General features: G+C 40.8%; 1 protein-coding gene across 3 annotated transcripts in view; it reads left to right on the top strand.

Moving 5' to 3' along the window:
* Window positions 1-8881: 8881 nt before the first annotated feature.
* The window catches only part of LOC109884510 (GTPase IMAP family member 7-like), a 30245-nt gene continuing 18465 nt past the window's right edge, over window positions 8882-20661 (top strand). The window contains exon 1 of one of the 3 annotated variants that reach the window (XM_031811614.1): window positions 8882-9922. The gene's annotated coding sequence lies outside the window, so the exon portion shown is untranslated. The remainder of the gene's footprint in view (window positions 9923-20661) is intronic. The other 2 variants (XM_031811617.1, XM_031811616.1) reach the window with 2 other exon arrangements.

Raw genomic sequence — 20661 nt, 5'->3', positions numbered from 1 at the left:
TCGACCACAAGACTGGACAATAATCAAAATAAGTGCATTCGGAAAGTATTCAGACCCATCTTAAGAGCCGGGGGCAGTGTTCGGAAATTCGGATGACTGACGTGCCCAAAGTAAACTGCCTGTTACTCAGGCCCAGAAGCTAGGATATGCTTATAGCATTGGATAGAAAACACTAGGAATTTTCAAAAACTGTTCAAATAATGTCTGAGTATAACAGAACAGATATGGCAGGCAAAAACCCAAGAAAAATCCATCCGGAAAATTATTTTGAGGTCACAGGCCATTTCAATGCTAGCCTTATGGGATATACAAATAAATAGGACCCAGATTGCAGTTCCTATGGCTTCCACTAGATGTCAAGTCTCTAGAAAGGGGTTCAGGCTTGTTTCTTGATCAAATAAAAGTAGTTGTAGTTCATCCAAGGTGTCTCTCATTAGAAAAGTAGTCCTGTTGCGCTCGTGAATGAGGTGCGCACTCTTTATTATTTACTTTCCTATTGAATATACTATTCTCCTTCTGAAATATTATCATTTATTTAGATATTAGAGTACCTGAGGATTAATTAGAAACATCATTTGACTTGTTTGGACGAACTTTACTGGTAACGTTTTGGATTCGTTTGTATGCATGTTGAACGAGTGGATTATTGAAATCAATGGCGCCAACTAAACTGCCTTTTGTTTACAGAGAATATTTCACTTATAATTCACAGTATCCCAATTTCAGTGGGTCAGAACTTTACATACACTAAATTGACTGTGCTTTTAAACAGCTTGGAAATTTTCAGAAAATGATGTCAAGGCTTTAGAAGCTTCTGTTAGGCTAATTGACAATTTGATTCAATTGGAGGTGTACCTGTGGATGAATTTCAAGGCCTACCTTCAAACTCAGTGCCTCTTTGCTTCATGGGAAAATGGGACAATCAAAAGATATCAGCCCAAAATTGTAGACCTCCACAAGTCTGGTTCATCCTTGGGAGACATTTCCAAACGCCTGAAGGTACCACGTTCATCTGTACAAACAATTGCACGTAAGTATAAACACCATGGGACCACGCATTCATCATACCGTTCTGTCTCCTAGAGATGAACGTACTTCGGTAAGAAAAGTGCAAATAATTTCCAGAACAACAGAAAAGGACCTTGTGAAGATGCTGGAGGAAACGGGTACAAAAGTATCTTGCAAGCCTACGAACACCATTCCAACTGTGAAGCATGGGGGTGGCAGCATCATGTTGTGGGTATGCTTTACTGCAGGAGGGACTGGTGCACTTCACAAAGTAGATGGCATCATGAGGATGGAAAATGATGTGGATATATTTAAGCAACATCTCAGGACATCAGTCAGGAAAGCCTGGTCACTAATGGGTCTTCCAAATGGACAATGACCCCAAGTATCCAAAATGGCTTAAGGACAACAAAGTCAAGGTATTGGAGTGGCCATTGCAAAGCCCTGACCTCAATCCTATAGAACATTTGTGGGCAGAACTGAAAAATTGTGTGCGTGCAAAGGAGGCCTACCAACCTGACTCAGTTCCACCAGCTCTGTCAGGAGGAATGGGCCAAAATTCACCCAACTTATTGTGGGAAGCTTGAGGAAGGCTAACCCAAATGTTTGACCCAAGTTAAACAATTTAAGGCAATGATACACTCACTTAGTATTTGGGATGTAAACTTCTGACCCACTGGGAATGTGATGAAAGAAATAACAGCTGAAATAAATAATTCTCTCGCTATTATTCTGATATTTCACATTCTTAAATTAAAGTGGCGATCCTAACGGACCTAAACTGAGTTATAATGTATTTGGATAAGATGTATGTAAACGTTCGACTACAGCTGTACATATTACTCTGAAATGTCTCTGTTCTGGAAAAAGAGAAGTTAATAGTACCATAAACCACACATACATACACACACATTTATCTGAAACTTCTCAGCAGTTGAGGGTGTCACTAGTCACTAATTGAGGCAACGGTACAAGATCATTCTTCATCACCTCTTCTTCACCTCCACCTAACCAGAGTTTCAGTAAAGTACAAGAGCTGATAAACCTTTTTATCTATTGTCTTTGTTTTGCTCTTGACAAAATCTTTCCTAACCTGCAAGAGTCTTTTTGTTCTGTTTGTTCAGAACAGAAGGGAGAAAGTTTTGAATGTCCATTGTCAGCAGGATCAGGAGCCATGGGTTTCTTCCTCCTCCCTCTCCTCTTCCTCCTCCAGACAAACTGATGCATCAATAGTCAACAACAGTATAAAGGTGTTTACGGAATAGAATGTGTTTTGGAATTTATTGACAGTATGCCAACTGCCAATGCTCCAAAGCCGTGTGACTGTGGTTATGTCTGGGATTTATGCTAACTCGTAATATTACAAAGCATTATGACTGTGGTTGTCTGTGGTTGTCTGGGATTTATGCTAACTCGTAATGTTCCAAAGCCTTGTGACTGTGGTTATGTCTGCACAAACCAGATCTACCCGTCTCATTGTCTTTGGTATTAAGCCAAATGCTGGAATATTAAGATTTTTTTTTTAAACAATTAACTTTTTTTTGTTGGATTATAATCAGACTATATACAGTGCATTCGGAAAGTATTCAGACCCCTTCCCTTTTTCCACATTTCCACATAAACAGATACCTTAGTTACATAACTATTCAGACCCTTTGCTATGAGACTCGAAATTGAACTCCGGTGCATCCCGTTTCCACTGATCATCCTTGATGTTTCTACAACTTGATTGGAGTCCAGCCGTGGTAAATTCCATTGACTGGACATGATTTGGAAAGGCACACACCTGTCTATATTAGGTCCCACAGTTGACAGTGCATGTCAGAGCAAAAACCAAGCCATTAGGTCAAAGGAAATGTCTGTAGAGCTCCGAGACAGGATTATGTCAAGGCACAGATCTGGGGAAGGGTACCAAAACATTTCAGCAGCATTGAAGTTCCTCAAGAACACAGTGGCCTCCATAATTCTTAAATGGAAGAAGTTTGAAGCCACAAAGACCTCCTTGAGCTGGCTGGCCGGCCAAACTATGCAATTGGGGGAGAAGGGCCTTGGTCAGGGAGGTGGCCAAGAACCTGATGGCCACTCTGACAGAGCTCCAGAGTTCCTCTGTGGAGATGGGAGAACCTTCCAGAAGGACAACCATCTCTACAGCACTTCACCAATCAGGACTGAGATGGCACTGGCGGAGATGGCACTGGCGGAGATGGCAGCATCGCGACTAGCTCTTAGGAAACTTTGCAGTATTGTTTTTTTATGTGCTATTTTTACATCATTAACTCAGGAAATGTTTTGTGTCATTACATACAGCCGGGAATAACTATTAAATCAAATCAAAGTTGATTTGTCACGTGCGCCGAATACAACAACCTTACAGTGAAATGCTTACTTACAGGCTCTAACCAATAGTGCAAAAAACGTATTAGGTGAACAATAGGTAAGTAAAGAAAAAAATAACAGTAAAAAGACATTGAAAAATAACAGTAGCGAGGCTATATACAGTAGCGAGGCTACATACAGACACCGGTTAGTCAGGCTGATTGAGGTCAATAATATTAGAGTGGAGGTCACCAGAACTACCAGTATTACAACCAGGAATAAGACTTCCTTGGAGCAGATCCTTTGTTCGCTCTCTCCAGAGCAATTGAACTTATTCCAGAGGCCGACCCAAGACCTCGTCGGCGGAGGAGAGGCACTCGAGGTGGCCACTCGAGGTGGCCTTTCCGAGTATATTACTCGCTAAAGTTCACTCTTTGGATAACAAAGTTGACCAACTCAGGAAAAGGATTAATTTCCAGAAAGACATCAGGGCCTGTAACATTCTTTGTTTCATGGAAACATGGGTCTCTCGGGATACTCTGTCGAAGTCGGTGCAGCCAGCAGTATTCTCAGTCCATCGCGCAGACAGGAACAAATATCTTTCTGGGAAGCAGAGGGGTGGAGGGGTGTGTTTCATGATTAACGTCTCATGGTGTAATTGCAATAACATACAGGAACTCAAGTCCTTTTGTTCACCCGATCTAGAATACCTCAATCAAAAGCCGACCGTTATCTCCCAAGAGAATTCTCATCTGTCATTGCCACGGCCTTTTATATCCCCCCTCAAGCCGAAACCACAACGGCCCTCAAAGAACACTGGACTTTATGCAAACTGGAAACCACATATCCTGAGGCTGCATTTATTGTAGCTGGGGATTTTAACAAAGCAAATCTAAGGACTAGGCTGCCGTTCTATCAACATATCGACTGTAGCACTCACACAGCTAAAACTCTTGACCATTGCTATTCAAACATCCGGAATGCTTACAAAGCCTTCCCCACCCTCCTTTAGGAAAGTCTGACCATGACTCCATCTTGCTCCTCCCTTCCTATAGGCAGAAACTCAAACCGGAAGTACCCGTGCTAAGGATTATTCAATTCTGGTCTGACCAATCGGAATCCACGCTTCAGGATTGTTTTGATCACGTGGACTGGGATAGATTGTGAAAATAATCTAGACGCAGACACAGATACGGTGAATGAGTTTATAAGGAAGTGTATAGGAGATGTAGTACTCACTGTTACTATTAAAACCTACCCTAACCAGAAACTGTGGATAGATGGTAGCATTCACAAGAAACTTAAAGCGCGAACCACCACATTTAAACATGGCAACGTAAACGTCAAGCTAAACGCCAGTATAGTGACAAAGTGGAGTCGCAATTCAATGGCTCAGACACGAGATGTATGTGGCAAGGACTACAGACAATCACGGATTTTAAAAGGAAAACCAACCACGTTACCGAGACCGAAGTCTTGCTTCCGGACAAATTAAACAGTTTCTTTGCCCGCTTTGAGGAGAACACAGTGGCACCAACGTGGACTACTACCAGGACTGTGTGCTCTACTTCTACGTGGCTGACGTGAGTAAAGCATTAAACCGTGTTAACCCTTGCAAGGCTGCCCAGACGGCATCCCTAGCTGCGTCCTCAGGAGCAAACTACCTGCCATCCAGGACACCTACAGCCCCCGATGTGACAGGAAGGCCAAAAAGATCATCATGGACATCAACCACCCGAGCCACTGCCTATCATCCAGAAGGCAAGGTCAGTACAGGTGCATCTTAGCTGGGGCAGAGAGATTGAAAAATAGAAGCTATCTCAAGGTCATCAGACAAACAGCCATCACTAGCGCATTAGAGCCTATAGGCATAGACTAGAAATCACTGGACATTTAAAGAAATGGAACACTTTAATAATGTTTACATATCTGACATTATATTATATATTATATATGTACATTATATCTCATCTCATATGTATATACTGTATTCTATACTATTATATGGTATCTTAGTCTATGCCGCGTGTCCATATGTATATAGTCCTAATTCATTCCTTACTTAGATTCATGTGTATTGGGTACATGTTGTGTAATTGTTAGACATTACTTGTTAGATATTACTGCACTGTCAGAGCTAGAAGCACAAGCATTTCACTACACCCGCATTAACATCTGCTAAACATGTGTATGTGACCAATAACATTAGTATTATTATATATTTTTTGGAATGTCCTTGAGTGGCCCAACTCCGGGATGCTGTCCTTCTAGGCAGAGTTGCAAAGAAAAAGCCATATCTCAGACAGGCCAATAAAAAGAAAAGATTAACCTCTTACGGGATAGATAGATAGGGGGCAGCATTTTCACTTTTGGATAAATAGCGTGCCCAATTTCTACTTCCTACTACTCATGCCAGGAATATAAGATATGCATATTATTAGTAGATGTGAATAGAAAACACTCTGAAGTTTCTAAAACTGCTTGAATCATGTCTGTGAGTATAACAGAACTTATGTAGCAGGCAAAACCCCAAGGACTAACTGTTCAGAATTTTTATTATTTTTTGCCTCTGTGTTTTCCCTGACATCTCTCTTCTCATCTTTTAAGGGATATTTATTAGGCACTTGTTTTCAGTTCCTACCGCTTCCACTGGATGTCACCAGTTTTTGGAATTTGGTTGAGGTTATTTATTTCTGCAACGAAGAAGAAGCACATCCAGGAACAACGTTACACTGTTGAGAGTTGCGCAAGACGTAAAAAGTAGCATGGTTTGTTTACTTTCTGTATTGAAAACAGATTGCCCCGTCTACAATTTGATCGATTATTAACGTTTAAAAATACATATAGTTGTATTACAAAAGTAGGTTGAAATATTTTGGCAAAGTTTATAGGCAACTTTTGAAATATTTTATAGTGACGTTGCGCTTTTGGGAAGCTTTTTTTCTGGATCAAACGCGTCAAATAAATGGACACTTCGATATATATGGACGGAATTAATCGAACAAAAGGACCAATTGTGATGTTTATGGGACATATTGGAGTACCAACAAAAGATGCTTGTCAAAGGTAATGCATGTTTTATATTTTATTTCAACGTTTTGTGTAGCACCTGCAGGGTTGAAATATGCTACTTTCTTTGTTGACATGGTGCTATCGTCAGATAATAGCTTCTTATGCTTTCGCCGAAAAGCTTTTTAAAATGTGACATGTTGGCTGGATTCACAACGAGTGTAGCTTTAATTTGCTATCTTACATGTGTGATTTAATGGAAGTTTGATTATATATCTTTTTATTTTATTTGCCGTGCTGAATTCCACCTATTTTTTTTCTTCTTCCAAGTGACCCAAAGAGGTTTTAAGATGGGCAAAAGAACACAGACACTGGACAGAGGAACTCTTCCTAGAAGGCCAGCATCCCAGAGTCGCCTCTTCACTGTTGACGTTGAGACTGATGTTTTGCAAGTACTATTTAGTGAAGCTGTCAGTTGAGGACTTGTGAGGCGTCTGTTTCTCAAACTAGACACTCTAATGTACTTGTCCTCTTGCTCAGTTGTGCACCGGGGCCTCCCACTCCTCTTTCTATTCTGGTTAGGGCCAGTTTGCGCTGTTCTGTGAAGGGAGTAGTACACAGAGTTGTATGAGATCTTCAGTTTCTTGGCAATTTCTCACATGGAATAGCCTTCATTTCTCAGAACAAGAATAGACGAGTTTCAGAAGATAGTTATTTGTTTTGGGCCATTTTGAGCCTGTAATCTAATCCACAAATGCTGATGCTCCAGAAACTCAACAAGTCTACTTCTTACAATTTTTTTTTTTTTGTTTCACATTTAATTAACCAGGTAGGCCAGTTGAGAACAAGTTCTCATTTACAGCTGTGACCTGGCCAAGATAAAGCAAAGCAGTGCTACACAAACAACAACACAGAGTTACACATGGAATAAACAATCGTACAGTCAATAACACAATAGAAAAAAAATAATGTCTATATACAGTGTGTGCAAATGGCGTGAGGAGGTAAGGCAATAAATAGGCCATAGTAGCGAAGTAATTATAATTTAGCAAATTAACACTGGAGTGATAGATGAGCAGATGATGATGTGCAAGTCGTGATGTTGTGCAAAAGAACAGAAAATTAAATAAAAACAATATGGGGATGAGGTAGGTAGATTGGGTGGGCTATTTACAGATGGACTATGTACAGCTGCAGCGGTCGGTAAGCTGCTCAGATAGCTGATGTTTAAAGTTAGTGAGGGAAATATAAGTCTCCAGCTTTAATCAGAACAACAGTTTTCAGCTGTGCTAACATAATTGCAAAAGGGTTTTCTAATGATCAATTAGCCTTTTAAAATGATACACTTGGATTAGCAAACACAACGTGCCATTGGAACACAGGAGTGATGGTTGCTGATAATGGACCTCTGTACGCCTATGTAGATATTCCATAAAAAAATCTGCCTTTTCCAGCTGCAATAGTCATTTACAACATTAGCAACATCTCAAGACATCAGTCAAAGCTTGGTCGCAAATGGGTCTTCCAAATGGACAATAACCCCAAGCATACTTCCAAAGATGTGGCAAATTGGCTTAAGGACAACAAAGTCAAGGTATTGGAGTGGCCATCACAAAGCCCTGACCTCAATCCCATAGAATTTTTGTGGGCAGAACTGAAAAAGCGTGTGCGAGCAAGGTGGCCTACAAACCTGACTCAGTTACACCACCTCTGTCAGGAGGAATAAATAAAGGAATAAATAAATTCACCTAATTTATTGTGGGAAGTTTGTAGAAGTCTACCAACATTTTTGACCCAAGTTAAACAATTTAAAGGCAATGCTACCAAATACTAATTGAGTGTATGTAAACTTCTGACCCACTGGGAATGTGATTATAGAAAAAACAGCTGAAATAAATCATTCTCTACTATTATTCTGACATTTCATTTCACCCTAAAGTTAATTAGGGTGATTTTTACACAAAGAGACAGGTAATTTCCTTTCAGTGGTAGGACGATCTTATTTATTTTTGCAAACTTTCTATTAAAATGTATTGTGGTGAATTTATTTATTTATTTTTGGATATGAATACCAAGTATGTCCACTTCACTGTCAGACAATTTTATTGGTAAACTACACGATAATGTAAAAGTAGATTTTTTTTTTGTGATCCAATTCAAAAATAGTACACTTCTCATAATTTGGTTTTAATCCAGAGGTTAGAAAAATGATCTAGTGTCACGATTCTCGTCGTAGGTGGAAGGTGGTGAGGACCAAAATGCAGCGTGGTAAGTGTCCATAATTTAATAAGAAAAACTGAACACTACAAAATACAAAACAACGACGTGAAACAAACGAAACAGTCCCGTGTGGCTCAAACACGGAAAATAAACACTCACAACTCAAAAGTGAAACCAGGCTACCTAAGTATGATTCTCAATCAGGGACAACGATTGACAGCTGCCTCTGATTGAGAACCATACTAGGCCGAACACAGAAATCCCAAATTATAGAAAAACGAACATAGACAACCCACCCAACTCACACCCTGACCATACTAAAACAAAGATATAATAACAGAACTTAAGGTCAGAACGTGAAATCTAGATCCTCTATGAGGCTGTGGAGGGATCGAAATTGTGGACTTAGAAGAAAACATAAAGAATCAGCGTACAATGACACCTTTCTTTTTAAGCCCTGGATTTCTAGGCCCTTGGTATTATTGTTGGATCTGATTTTAATAGTTAACATGTTGATGGCCATACTAAAAAGATATGCCAATGTTGCACAACCTTGTTTTGACAGTAAAACTTTCTGAGAAGTATCCATTATTTACTATTTTATTCATTCATGAAAACCAACATGTGCTTTTTGGTCTTAATTTAAGGTTAGGGTCAGGCAGTGTAGTTCAGGTTAGGATTAATTAGTAAATAGATAACACAAGGCTACAAATTATTATTATGAAATGAATAAATTGAGTAGTTTATAACAATAGCTTTCTGACCCTCATGTCTCGGACCCTCATGTCTCTGTCCCTCATGTCTCTGTCCCTCATGTCTCTGACCCTCATGTCTCTGACCCTCATGTCTCTGACCCTCATGTCTTGGTCCCTCATGTCTCGAACCCTCATGTCTCGGTCCCTCATGTTTCTGATCCTCATGTCTCTAATCCTCATGTCTCCTGTCTCTGAGCTGCCTGCAGAACAAGGTTCATGAGGAAAGATAACCTGCGTTATTAGTTATTTTGGCACGTACTTTGCCTCCAGTAACATGCACACTTGCATAATTGCACATACATACTTGTTTCTCTGAAATGTCTCTGTTCTTCTGGTAAAAGAGAACTTGATAGTACCATATCCTGTTTTTTTAGACCCTATAACTGCGCTGAAAAGCCATAAGCAGCACACACACATGCAAAGGTTTCTCAGAAACGTCTTTGTTCGAATAAAACAGCAGTACAGGGTGTAGTCACTAGTTTGAGGCATCGTTAAAACTGAAGAGTTGGATCAGAGATCATTCTTTGTCTTCTCCTCCAACATTGAGGACTGTAGCTGATGAACTACAGAACACAGCTTTTCTACGAACATCCACCAAGAAGAAAAGAAAAACAGTAAGAATGTTTATTCACAAATGTATTTACAAATCGTTCTAACTTAAAATGTGAACACATTTCTAGCAGCAACACCATAAAGATTTAATAGCGTCGTCACGGAAACAATATGTGGAAACAATAAGTGGTCAAAGGGACTTTTACTGAGTAATGCAAAATAACAACTTTTACTGTTGAATGGCAAATAAAAGAAGACGAGACTACTTGTAATTCCCATGTCTGTCTTTACTGAGATGAAATGACTAGAACACTATAGCATAATGATACAACTTCCCTCTATCACTGATATTAAAATGATTGAATATAATGTATTTTTAGCATCAATTGCACACAATGTCCAACCAAAAACTTGACTCCCACTTTTAACCAACTCCTCTTAATTGGAGAGGTGCCGTATTGAACACCTGGGGAGCAGTTTTGGTGTGTGTGGTTTTTTTTTTGTGTGTGTGTGCCTTGCTTCACCTTGTCGGCTCAGGTATTAGAACTACATGCTTGTTAAAAAGGGTTCCAAAAGGATTCTTCGTCTGTTCCTATTTTAGGTTCCATGTAGAACCTTTTTGGTTCTCTATGTGGGAAGGGTTCTACATGGAACCATAAATTGTTATTCAAAGGGTTTTCCTATGGGGACAGCCAAAGAACCCTTTAAGGTTCTAGATAGCACCTTTTTTTCTAAGAGTGTAGCAACCTTTTGGTTACTGGCCCAACATTGTAACTACTAGGCTACCTGCCGCCCTGTAGTCCTAAAGGAGGGAAGCAAGGTCTCAGTGCTAGAGTCAAACAGTATTTACTGAATGGCAGCTGTCCCAGTTCCAGCTGTTGCAGGTATACAATAGGTTTATGGGCACTTAAAAATACCATTAATGTTCCTTATGACACACAAATACAGATAATTTCCAATGAGACTGTTATGCATGTCTGAAAGCATAATAACTGTTTAAAAAAATAACAACCAATGAAGACATTTTATAGTCTAATTGTTGATGTTTGATGATGTACTCAGTTTTTGTTGAACATTTCAGGATATTCCACATAAATCTATAAACATTTGACAGTTTTCACCAGATTTGACCCTTGACCTGTTATATGGCATCACAAATCCAAAATGAACTTAAAATCTAGCCTTAATTTATGTATCACAGCAAACATGTTATTTCCAATTTGAGCTGTCCTCATGATACCAGTAGAGGGATCAAATCAAAATGTTATTTGTCACATGCTGTAGCGGGGTGCGTAATTGGCGGCAGAGAAGTCAGGCGCAGGAGAGCAGAACTGGGTAATAACCGGAGATTTATTAAGCAAAACCGCAACCAACGGCAACCAGAACAACAAGATAAATGGGCACAAAATAACCCGTTGTGAGCTCATTGGGAACAAGCACTACAATAAACAATAACACACAAAGACATGGGGGGAACAGAGGGTTAAATACCCAACAAGTAAATGAGGGGATTGAAACAAGGTGTGAGGAAAACAAGACAAAACAAATGGAAAGTGAAAAAGTGGATCGATGATGGCTAGAAGACCGACGCCGAGCGAACAAGGAGAGGACCCGACTTTTTGCGCCTAATACAACAGGTGTAGACTTTAGCGTGAAATGGTTACTTACAAGCCCTTAACCAGTAATGCAGTTTTAAGAAAAGAGTTAAGATAACAATGAGGCTTAATACAGGGAGTACCGATACCACGTGGCTGGAGTCTTTAACAATTTTTTGGGCCTTCCTCTGACACTGCCTAGTATAGAGGTGATGTGCTGGACCGTACGCCCTATCCTCTCTTGCGCCTTACGGTCGGATGCCAGGCAGTGATGCGACCATGCTTTCAATGGAGCAGCTGTAGAACTTTTTGAGGATCTGAGGACCCATGCCAAATTTTTTTCAGTCTCCTGAGGGGGAAATAGGCATGCCCTCTTTACGATTGTCTTGGTGTGTTCGGAACATGATAGTTTGTTTGTGATGTTTGTGATGTGACACAAAGGAACCAGAAGCTCTCGACCCGCTCCACTACAGCCCCGTCAATGTGTATGGGGTTGTGTTTGTATGGGTGCGTCCTTTGTCTTGCTCACGTTGAGGCAGAGGTTGTTGTCCTTGCACCACACTGCCAGGTCTCAGACCTCCTTCATATTGGCTGTCTCATTTTTGTCAAGGATCAGGCCTACCACCGTTGGGTTGTCAGCAATCTTAATGATGGTGATGGAGTTGTGGTTGGCCACGCAGTCGTGGGTGAACAGGGAGTACAGGAGAGGACTAAGCATGCACCCCTGAGGGGCCCCCGTGTTGAAGGTCATCGCGGAAGATGTGTTGTTGCCTACCCTTACAACCTGGGTGCGGTCCGTCAGGAAGTCCAGGATCCAGTTGCAGAAGAACATGTTTAGTCCCAGGGGGGCAGTTGGCTGTTGCACAGTAGAGAACAGTCTTGTACACCTGTGATATAATGCTCATTATAAACTGGGTGTTTTGAGTCCTGAATGCTGATTGGCTGACAGCTGTGATATATCAGACCGTACAGTGGCGGTTCTAGCTTGTACGGCTCCCTGGGCGAACCCCCCCTTCAGCACTCCCTCCCACCAAAAAACGACACCATTCTGCACTAAGTGTCATTTTTATTCAGTCATTTGGAACAACACAAATAAATAATCATAACATTTAAAACTATATAAAAGTTAAATTATATACAAAAATAATGTAAAAAAGAAGTAACAAAGTAGAAACAAATTGTAGTGTATATAAAGTGTATATAAATACAAAAGAGAATTGAATTATTACACCATTATCCTATTGCTAACAAAAAACACAAACTAAATTGCACAAATCCTACATCACACAAATACACAAATAGAATTATACTTATAAAGAAGAGAACCTGATTATTACACTATTGCACTTCAAACAAGATACACACAAACTAAATTGCACAAATAATTGCATTAGTACTGTACAAAGTTAGAGGTGCGCTATTTGATAGATTCGCCAGCTCCCCCTACCTCAGGCTTCCAGTGGGGAGACCTGAGGTCAACCTACCCCCGTCCCCTCCCCATCTCGTACTTCTGAGTGGGAGACCTTCCCAGCCAGTAACCTGCCTAGCTTACAGACTAGAATCAGGGTGCCCACTCCAACAAGGTTAATTGACCCACAGTCCCACACAGTGACATGATATCCTTGACGTGACGTGCAAATGAGGGATAGAAACCGATCGCGCAAATGTCATCATTCCAAATGAGGGATAATTCATAAAAATAAGTTACATCTAAAATGTAGATTTTCAAGGATTCTTAACATTTTATTATTAATAATATGCATTTTAACAGCATAGAAACAATACTATAATTATTGGGGACTTTTAATCAAAAGTACAACTTTTTTTTGGACAAGCAAGTCTTGAATTTAATGATTAAATCCATTGTAAATCCCCTCAATCACTAAGATTGGGGAAGCAAGGTTTCAGTCTGATTCCACTTGATTATTATTTTACTCCACTACACTGTCAGTAGTTAACTAAGGTTTATGTATTGCTTTATCCGGGTAGCCGGAAAGTAGAGCATTGCAGTAGTCTAACCTAGAAGTGACAAAAGCATGGATTAGTTTTACATTTTTGGACAGAAGGTTTCCGATTTTTGCAATGTTACATAGATGGAAAAAAGCTGTGCTTGAAACAGTCTTGATATGTTCGTCAAAAGAGAGATCAGGGTCCAGAGTAACGCCGAGGTCCTTCAAAGTTTTATTTGCGACGACTGTACAACCATCAAGTGTAATTGTCAGATTCAACCGAAGATCTCTTTGTTTCTTAAAAATGTTACATTTGTTGCTATACACATCCTTATGTCTGAAACACAGACTTCCAGGGAGGGCAATTTTGGGGCTTCACCATGTTTAATCGACATGTACAGCTGTGTGTCATCTGAATAGCAGTGAAAGTTAACATTATGCTTCCGAAGGACATCACCAAGACGAAAAATATATAGTGAAAACAATAGTGGTCCTAAAACGGAGCCTTGAGGAACACCGAAGTTTACAGTTGATTTGTAAGTGGACTAACCATCTAGAGACAAACTGATATCTCTCCGACAGACAAGATCCAAACCAGGCCAGAACTTGTCCAACCCAATTTGGGTTTCCAATCTCTCCAAAAGAATATGGTGATTGATGGTATCAAAAGTAGCACTAAGGTCTAGGAGCACGAGGACAGATGCAGAGCCTCGATCTGACGCCATTAAAAGGTAATTTACCACCTTCACAAGTGCAGTCTCAGTGCTATGATGGGGTCTAAAACCAGACTGGAGCGTTTCGTATAAATTGTTTGTCTTCAGGAAGGCAGTAAGTTTTCAATTTTTTTTGAGAGGAATGGGAGAATCGATATAGGCCGATAGTTTTTATATTTTCTGGGTCAAGGTTTGGCTTTTCCAAGAGAGGCTTTATTACTGCCACGTTTAGTGAGTTTGGAACACATCTGGTGGATAGAGAGCCGTTTATTATGTTCAACATAGGAGGGCCAAGCACAGGAAGCAGCTCTTTCAGTAGTTTAGTTGGAATAGGGTCCAGCATGCAGCTTGAAGGTTTAGAGGCCATGATTATTTTCATCATTGTGTCAAGAGATATAGTGCTAAAACACTTGAGTGTTTCTCTTGATCCTAGGTCCTGGCAGAGTTGTGCAGACTCCGGACAACTGAGCTTTGAAGGAATACGCATATTTAAAGAGGAGTCAGTAATTTGCTTTCTAATAATCATGATCTTTTCCTCAAAGAAGTTCATGAATTTACCACTGCTGAAGTGAAAGCCATCCTCTCTTGGGGAATGCTGCTTTTTAGTTAGCTTTGCGAAAAGTATCAAAAATACATTTTAGATTGTTCTTAATTTCCTCAATTAAGTTAGGAGGATCGATGATCGACCAGCAGGGAGAGATCTTCGATACTGCAAGGTACTATCTGTCCAAGCTAGTCGGAAGACTTCCAGTTTGGTGTAGCGCCATTTCCGTTCCAATTTTCTGGAAGCTTGCTTCAGAGCTTGGTTATTTTCTGTATACCACAGAGCTAGTTTCTAATGACACATTTTTTTTGTTTTTAGGGGTGCGACTGCATCTAGGATATTGTGCAAGGTTAAATTGAGTTCCTCAGTTAGGTGGCTAACTGATTTTTGTACACTGACGTCTTTTGGTAGGTGGAGGGAGTCTGGAAGGGAATCTAGGACTCTTTGGGTTGTCTGAGAATTTATAGCAAGGTATTTTGATGATCCTTGGTTGGGGTCTGAGCAGATTATTTGTTGCGATTGCAAACATAATAAAATGGTGGTCCAATCGTCCAGGATTATGAGGAAAAACATTAAGATCCACAACATTTATTCCATGGGACAAAACTAGGTCCAGATTATGACTGTGGCACCCACTGAGTTGAAGATGTCTCCGAAAGCCTTTTGGAGTGGGTCTGTGGACTTTTTCATGTGAATATTAAAGTCACCAAAAATGTGAATATTATTTGCCATGACTATTTCTTTAATTGGAATTTGCTATCGTAAATGTTAGTAACACCTCCACCTTTGCGGGATGCGCGGGGGATATGGTAACTAGTGTAACCAGGAGGTGTGAGGCCTCATTTAACACCATAAATTCTTCAGGTTTAAACCATGTTTCGGTCAGGCCAGCACATCAAGATTATGATCAGTGATTAGTTCATTGACTATAACTGCCTTGGAAGTGAGTGATCTAACATTAAGTAGCCCTATTTTGAGATGTGGGGTACCACAATCTCTTTCAATAATGGCAGGAATGGAGGAGGTCTTTATTCCAGTGAGATTGCTAAGGCAAATACCGTCATGTTTAGTTTTGCCCAACCTAGATGGAGGCATAGACACGGTCTCAATGGAGATAGCTGAGCTGACTGTGCTATTCCACATGTTGTTGTGTTACATGCTGATCAGACTGCTCACGTTGCAATATAAATTTACACATACATGTTATTCAATCATTGCACACACACTGCTCGCGCGCGTCGACGAGCTTCTGCCAGGTGTTAAAATAAAACTTGGTTCTATTTGTGACTCTTTGGTTTTTAGGAGTGTTATGAATTTTGACTACACCAGCCAGAATACAGCATGAGCACGGTAACTTGGGATGAACTCTGATCTCTAATTCACTAAAGAAGTGATACATCCTAGATGTCGAGTTATCAGCAGCAGCTGTAAAGGTACGCGGGCTCGGAAAGGACAGACAATCTCTCCAGAACGACAAGGTACTACACCATATCCGTTCTACTACATGACGACAGACTGAGAACGTATCCGACCTACGTCCAGAAACATTCTTCAAAGGGCAATCTCTGCTTGGCAACCCAGCCTTCCATCTTCGAACAATCTATTGAAGCGCAGCTCAGAGTAAATATATTTTTTGCATTTTCCTTTTCCGAATGGGTGGTTATTTAGAATGCGTAAGATTCTGTATTTACGATAGCATAGCTTCTCAAGGTCCGATAGGAGACCCAATCCTTTTTTTCCTCAGATCGAATCCCTGAGCTGACAAGGAAAAACATTTTGTTCTGCCCCTGAACAAGACAGTTAACCCACTGTTCCTAGGCTGTCATTGAAAATAAGAATTTGTTCTTAACTGACTTGCCTAGTTATGTCATGCCCTGGTCAAAGTATTTTGTGTTTATCTTTATTATTTGTTCAGGCCAGGGTGTGACATGGGGTTATTGTATTGTCCTATTGGAGTTTTTGTAGGCATTGGGATTTGTGGTTGATTAGGGGTGTGTCTTGTATAGGCTTGGCTGCCTGAGGCGGTTCTCAATCTGAGTCAGGTGATTCTCGTTGTCTCGGATTGGGAACCGTATTTAGGTAGCCTGAGTTTCACTTTGTATTTCGTGGGTGATTGTCCTTAGTGTCCTATGTGTACTCTCTGTTAGTTTGCACAAGTATAGGCTGTTTCCGGTTTTCGTTTATTGTTTTGTAGTGTTCGTGTTTAGTCGTGTTTACGTTTGTTTAAATAAACATGGATCGCAATCAACACGCTGCAGTTTGGTCCGACTCTCCTTCATCACAACTAGAAAGCCGTAACAAGTTAAATAAAGGTCAAATAAATGTTAGTTTTTTTAAATATCGGTTTCGTCTGCTAGGGACTTTTTCTCTTATGACATGATTAGTAATCAATGTGTGATCCATCCTGTGTATATGTAATTCTGCGGGATTCTTTTAGGTATTTAATCAATAAATAATTAAACAAATTTTTGTATTATTACTCAACTTGTTAGCAAGGGCTAGTGAAGAATTTTACAACTTTCAGATGAGACTGAATAAGTGACGATTAATAATTGACTGCTATTGATATAAAAGATTACCAGGTCTTTAAGAGTTTATTCGGAAGACAACAGCTCTATAAAGATTATTCCGTGGTGCCCCAACTTCCTAGTTAATTAAATGTACCTGATTAGTTTAATCTGGTAATATTAATTACAGAGAAGTGATTTGATTAAATAGCATGTCATGTATAATTTATGTATAATTTAATCCATAGTAAAGTCACAACAGGAGCATATACCCACGTACCATCTCCTCATTGGTTTTTAGGAGCATATACCCACGTGCCATCTCCTAATTGGTTTTTAGAAGTATATACTCACATGGGTGATTGAAAGATGAACTGAGGTCGGGTGTGGGAATGCACCTTATTAAAGTTAGTTGCCAACCACCATATAAAGTCCAAAGAGGAAAAATAAGCCTGAAGGAAGGAGGAGCAATTACTAGAAACATTTCGTTTGACCGTTTTATCTGTGGATTAATTGTTGGAGTAGAGGACCTTGTGCATTTCAGGTAAAATAACAACCACATGTTTATATCCCAGGACAAATTAGCTAGCAACAGCAAGTTCGCTAGCTAAATTGCTATAAATGGTTAATACTTTTCAACCTGTACCCAAATTAACACAATTGGCTCAAGTTTGTTTTGATATTTCAACCTGCGTGTCCTGATCGCGTTTGGTGTGGGGGGACAAAATCAATTTGCGTACATTTGCGTGCGGTCTGTTACAACGGCATGTTACAACCTGAATAAAAAATGTATTAAAAATATTTGTTTTTCCTCACCCATCAACACATAATGACAAAGTCAAAACATGTTTTTAGACATTTTTGTACATTTATTTAATTTACATAAGTATTTACACGCTAGAGATTTGAGTATTTCTGGGTAAGTCTCTAAGAGTTTTACACACCTGGATTGTACAATATTTGCACATTATTCTTAAAAAAAAGATTACATCTCTGTCAAGTTGGTTGTTGACCATTGCTAGACAGCCATTCACGTCTTGCCATAGATTTTCAAGCTGATTTAAGTAAAAACTGTAACTAGGCCACTCATGAACATTCAATGGCCATCCTACCCATGCTAGATTGCGGAGATCGGCAGGTAAGGGTGCTCTCGAGCGGCTAGATGTTCTTTACCATTCAAACATCAGATTTGCAACCAATGCTCGTTATAGGACACATCACTGCACTCTATACTTCTCTGTAAACTGATCATCTCTGTATAACCAGCGCACGACCCACTGGTTGATGTTAATTTACAAAACCTTCTTAGGCCTCAGTCCCCCCGATCTGAGATATCTACTGCAGCCCTCATCCTCCACATACAACACCGGACACATTCTGTTAAAGGTCCCCAAAGCACACACATCCCTGGGTTGCTCCTCTTTTCAGTTCGCTGCAGCTAGTGACTGGAATGAGCTGCAACAAACACTCAAACTGGACAATTTTATCTCAATCTCTTCATTCAATGACTCAATCATGGACACCCTTACTGACAGTTGTGGCTGCTTTGTGTGATGTATTGTTGTCTTTAACCTTCTTGCCCTGTGTGCTGTTGTCTGTGCCCAACAATGTTGCTAAATCAAATTTATTTATATAGCCCTTCGTACATCAGCTGATATCTCAAAGTGCTGTACAGAAACCCAGCCTAAAACCCCAAACAGCAAGCAATGCAGGTGTAGAAGCACGGTGGCTAGGAAAAACTCCCTAGAAAGGCCAAAACCTAGGAAGAAACCTAGAGAGGAACCAGGCTATGTGGGGTGGCCAGTCCTCTTCTGGCTGTGCCGGGTGGAGATTATAACAGAACATGGCCAAGATGTTCAAATGTTCATAAATGACCAGCATGGTCGAATAATAATAAGGCAGAACAGTTGAAACTGGAGCAGCAGCACAGTCAGGTGGAAGTTGAAACTGGAGCAGCAGCATGGCCAGGTGGACTGGGGACAGCAAGGAGTCATCATGTCAGGTAGTCCTGGGGCATGGTCCTAGGGCTCAGGTCCTCCGAGAGAGAGAGAGAAAGAAAGAGAGAAGGAGAGAATTAGAGAATGCACACTTAGATTCACACAGGACACCGAATAGGACAGGAGAAGTACTCCAGATATAACAAACTGACCCCAGCCCCCCCGACACATAAACTACTGCAGCATAAATACTGGAGGCTGAGACAGGAGGGGTCAGGAGACACTGTGGCCCCATCCGAGGACACCCCCGGACAGGGCCAAACAGGAAGGATATAACCCCACCCACTTTGCCAAAGCACAGCCCCCACACCACTAGAGGGATATCTTCAACCACCAACTTACCATCCTGAGACAAGGCTGAGTATAGCCCACAAAGATCTCCGCCACGGCACAACCCAAGGGGGGGGCGCCAACCCAGACAGGATGACCACAACAGTGAATCAACCCACTCAGGTGACGCACCCCCTCCAGGGACGGCATGAGAGAGCCCCAGCAAGCCAGTGACTCAGCCCCTGTAATAGGGTTAGAGGCAGAGAATCCCAGTGGAAAGAGGGGAACCGGCCAGGCAGAGACAGCAAGGGCGGTTCGTTGCTCCAGAGCCTTTCCGTTCACCTTCCCACTCCTGGGCCTGACTACACTCAATCATATGACCCACTGAAGAGATGAGTCTTCAGTAAAGACTTAAAGGTTGAGACCGAGTTTGCGTCTCTGACATGGATAGGCAGACCGTTCCATAAAAATGGAGCTCTATAGGAGAAAGCCCTGCCTCCAGCTGTTTGCTTAGAAATTCTAGAGACAATTAGGAGGCCTGCATCTTGTGACCGTAGCGTACGTGTAGGTATGTACGGCAGGACCAAATCAGAGAGATAGGTAGGAGCAAGCCCATGTAATGCTTTGTAGGTTAGCAGTAAAACCTTGAAATCAGCCCTTGCTTTGACAGGAAGCCAGTGTAGAGAGGCTAGCACTGGAGTAATATGATCAAATTTTTGGGTTCTAGTCAGGATTCTAGCAGCCGTATTTAGCACTAACTGAAGTTTATTTAGTGCTTTATCCGGGTAGCCGGAAAATAGAGCATTGCAGTAGTCTAACCTAGAAGTGACAAAAGCATGGATTAATTTTTCTGCATCATTTTTGGACAGAAAGTTTCTGATTTTTGCAATGTTACGTAGATGGAAAAAAGCTGTCCTCGAAATGGTCTTGATATGTTCTTCAAAAGAGAGATCAGGGTCCAGAGTAACGCCGAGGTCCTTCACAGTTTTATTTGAGACGACTGTACAGCCATTAAGATTAATTGTCAGATTCAACAGAAGATCTCTTTGTTTCTTGGGACCTAGAACAAGCATCTCTGTTTTGTCCGAGTTTAATAGTAGAAAGTTTGCAGCCATCCACTTCCTTATGTCTGAAACACATGCTTCTAGCGAGGGCAATTTTGGGGCTTCACCATGTTTCATTGAAATGTACAGCTGTGTGTCATCCGCATAGCAGTGAAAGTTTAC

Source organism: Oncorhynchus kisutch, unplaced genomic scaffold (assembly GCF_002021735.2).
Source record: "Oncorhynchus kisutch isolate 150728-3 unplaced genomic scaffold, Okis_V2 Okis01b-Okis20b_hom, whole genome shotgun sequence".
Lineage (NCBI taxonomy): Eukaryota > Metazoa > Chordata > Actinopteri > Salmoniformes > Salmonidae > Oncorhynchus > Oncorhynchus kisutch.
This window is presented reverse-complemented; position numbering and strand designations above follow the sequence as displayed.